This window comes from Tamandua tetradactyla, chromosome X (assembly GCF_023851605.1).
Source record: "Tamandua tetradactyla isolate mTamTet1 chromosome X, mTamTet1.pri, whole genome shotgun sequence".
In the NCBI taxonomy this organism is placed as follows: Eukaryota; Metazoa; Chordata; class Mammalia; order Pilosa; family Myrmecophagidae; genus Tamandua; species Tamandua tetradactyla.
The window spans coordinates 94499877-94503864 of record NC_135353.1 but is presented as its reverse complement, the minus strand read 5'-3'; the positions used below and the strand labels follow the sequence as shown (position 1 = coordinate 94503864).

The 3988-nt window shown below is 38.8% G+C and overlaps 1 pseudogene; it reads left to right on the top strand.

The window, feature by feature from the left end:
• Positions 1 to 348: 348 nt before the first annotated feature.
• Positions 349 to 3763, top strand: LOC143671946 (peroxiredoxin-like 2A pseudogene; annotated as a pseudogene).
• Positions 3764 to 3988: the final 225 nt, after the last annotated feature.

The window sequence follows — 3988 nt, the reverse complement described above, 5'->3', positions numbered from 1 at the left end:
AAGACAAAATGATGTCCCAAAGCACATGACAAGATGCATGAACCTTGAGGACATAATGCTGAGTGAATTTATACAGACACAAAAGGATAGATACTGTATGATTCCACTTTTATGACCATGGCAAAGTTATAATCAGAGGCTTATAATACAGAATATAGGGGACTTAGAGATACATAGAAGCTAGCTATGGGTGACCGGATAGCTAATGAAGTTGAACCCCAATGTAAGGGAATAGATAGGAGTGAAGGCTGTTCTCCAGTAGGTCTATATATAATATTAACATATTGAAGATGAACAGGATTGAAAGGGCTTATATAGACCTCTGTGTCCCACTGATTAACACTAGAAATGCAAATTAGTTCTTCCAATAACTACTTCAAAGGTATAATTCATGCACAAAGAGTATGTAAGTCCATGGCACAAAGAGAAAACTGCTATTGCATGCTATGGACTAGTTTAAAAGGAAAGCATCAGCACTACCACAGCAACAACAGAGGTAATAATGGGGGTAGGTACAAGAGTTAAGGGGAGGCTCAGATTTCCTATTTGGTGAGGGTGTGTTTATTGGTCTTCTTTCTCTTGGGAACAATGAAATTATCTAAAATTGAGAGTGTTGATGGACTGTGGACTTTGGGCCCTCTACATGATGCCCAACGAATGCATGCTGAAGGATGCACTGATGGAGAAGTAGACTGGTGAATGATGGTATATGCATATTGAATGTTGTGCTGCTACAAAAAGGAACAAAGTCGTGAGGCATGCAATGATGTGAATGAACATGTGGGACATTTGGTGAGGCAAAATAAGCCAGAAACAAAAGAACAACAATGGTATGGTCACCTTTAGAAAATGCTTATAAGAAAACAGGGGCCTAAACTGTAAGCTTTTAGAGCAGACACATTTAGTTGGACTGGTAATTATTATTTCTGGCTTTCGAGAGGCTGTTTTATTTATATATTTCTTATTTCCTATTTGGTGAGGCTGTTTTATATATATATATATATACACACAACTTGATATTTAGAGATAAAAATGAAGCTGATCAGGTCTGGATTAAAGTAATTCAGAACACAGGGGCAAGGAATACTGTGTGTATATTTTAGAACCACACATACTCTTTGAGACCAAAGGAAGAAAGGTTTATTTGGTCTGTAACCTAAATTTTCTATAGCACATAATCTAACTCAACCTGTCTGTATAGCTCATTTGAACAATTGAAACACAGGGAGCCCAGAATAAGAAAGAGGTCCTTTAATCCTCTATAGTTTAGTGTAATGCCTGGATATATCCTAGAGTATATTAAGCAGATAATAAAAAAGTATTGGCAAAGTTCCTTGAGGAATGGGAGAAAAATATGGAATTATTAAACTTTACCATCAGTGAATCCCTGATATTGTGTCAAACTTTAGGGACACCCAAATCAATAGGTCAAGCCCTTGATCTTGAGGCTTACTCTTGTGTTGCATATGTAGGTAGTAGAGAAGCTTAGCCTTACCTATAGGTATGCCTGAGAGTTACTTCTGGAGGACCTCTTTTGTTGCTCAGATGTGGCCTCACTCTCTCTAAGCCGAACTCTCTGCAAGTGAAATCATTTCCCTTCCCCCTACTTGGGACATGACATCTCCCTGGCAACATGGGAGATGACTCCCAGGGATGAGTCCTACCCTGACACCATGGAATCAACAATGCCATCCTGGCCAAAAGGGGGAAAATAAGTATAACTAACAAAGTATCAGTTGCAAAAAGAGTTCAAATAGAGTCAAGAGAGTACTCTGGAGGTTGCGCTTATACAAGCATCAGTTAGACATTGCTATCTATCATAACCTGCCCAATCCCAACCAGGACAATTCCAGCCAATCCTAAAAAGCACCTAGGGCAGTATGTAATATTCCACAAGAGTTCCATGCACTAGAGTAACTTTCCAGAAACCCACAACCTCCAGATGGGTCCCTGGACCAGGTAAGTCCTGAAACCTAGCCCAGCCTCTCCAGGACATCACCTCATTCCATCTCCCTATCCCGTATTATTGATAGACCCTTCCAACGTGAAAAATTATAATGGCCATAGCCCAAACATGCCTAAAGAGAGGAATGGAGAGATCAAATGTGATGGTGGAGCTATGCATAGAAGATAGGATTTAATAAATGAATATGAATGCTGAGTCATTAATTGATATGTCTTTTAGTCTCCAGCATTTTAGAGCAGCTAGAAGTAAAAACCTAAAATTGTGGAACTGTAACCCATGCCAAATTCTGAAATATGTTCTACAATTAATTGTGGAGCTGTGCTTTGAAGTTTATTGCTTTTTTGGTATATATGTTATTTTTTACAAAAAAAGAAGAAAAAAAGTCGATTGTGTGATAAAAAAATATTTATTCCTTCTAGTCTCCTATATTCTGGAGTAACTAGAAGGAAAAATCTGAGAGGGTCGTATGGTAGGCCATGAAAAGGTCTGGGATCTGTCCTGTAACTATTTGTTGAAGAGTGCTTTGACAACTATTGCTTTTTTATTTCTTTGCTTTGTATATATGTTATATTATACAATAAAGCAGTTAAAAAGTCAACGACCTCAGGTAACACATTAAGAATTTAAAGAGGAGAAAATTAAATGAAAGTAAGCAGAAAAAAGTAAATATTAAAAATCAGTGAAAATCAGTGAAATAGAAAGTAAAATCATAATCTAAATCAATTAAACAAAATGTGATTCATTGAAAAAATCAATAAAATTGATATACTTTTAGCCAGCCTGATTAGTAAAAAATTACATAGATACCAATTACCAATATCAGGAATTAGAGCGGTGACATCCTTTCAGATTTTACAGATATTAAACAGATTTAAAAAGAATACTGCTTTTAAAACTTTATGCCAACAATCAATAATTAAGATCTATTGGACAAATTCCTTGAAATATACAAACTACTAAATTTCACCCAGAAGGAAATAGATAACTTGCATACACTGCATCTATTGAAGAAATTTAATTCATAGTCTAAAATATTCCCATAAAGAAGTGGGAACGAGGCGGCGGCAAGTGGGCAGACGCGTGACTTACACCTGGGACCCCTGGCACCCCGGGGGCCTGGTGGGTTCGGTCCCCTCAGCACCTGGGCAGGAAGCACAAGCCGTACTTGTGCACACAGAGCTCTGTGTAGCACGTGACGTCAGCGTGGACCGGGTCCACCACAGCACAGAACCAAGGACTTTCAAAGCAAAGGAGCTCTGGGAAAAGAATGGAGCTGTGATTGTGGCTGTGAGGAGGCCAGGCTGTTTCCTCTGTCGAGAGGAGTCTGTAGCCCTGTCCTCCCTGAAGCCCAAATTGGATGAGTTGGGCATCCCCCTGTCTGCAGTGGTGAAGGAGCAGATCAGGACTGAAGTGCAGAACTTCCAACTATATTTTAAAGGAGAAATCTTCCTGGATGAAAAGAAATTCTACGGTCCCCAAATATGGAAGGTGATGTTTATGGGATTCATGCATTTGGGTGTCTGGCACAACTTTTTTCAGGCTCAGAATGGAGGCTTCTCTGGAAACCTGGAAGGTGAAGGCTTCATCCTTGGGGGAGGTTTTGTGTTGGGATCAGGAAAGCAGGGCTTACTTCTTAAGCACGGAGAGAAAGAATATAGAGACAAAGTAAACCCAGTTTCTGTTCTGGAAGTGGCTAGGAAAATCAAACCACAGACCTCAGCTTTAGAGAAAAAAATGATCTCATTGAAACTGCCCAACTCAGGGATAACGGGTCACTCACATGTGTTTATGGGATGAGTAAATGTTTCATTCATGTCTATAAGGAGTTAGAATCCATTTGTACCTTATTGTCAGTATGGATTATTAGAATATTTTAAAATTGTACTGTGTTTAGGCCCAATCAGCCAAAATAGCTCCAAAACAAACCTAACAAAAAACTAAGAAATGAGTAGGGTTATTTCAGTTAAAAACTGGCTTAAACGTGACCATAGACTCTCACTATAATAACAGTGCTGTGATTTG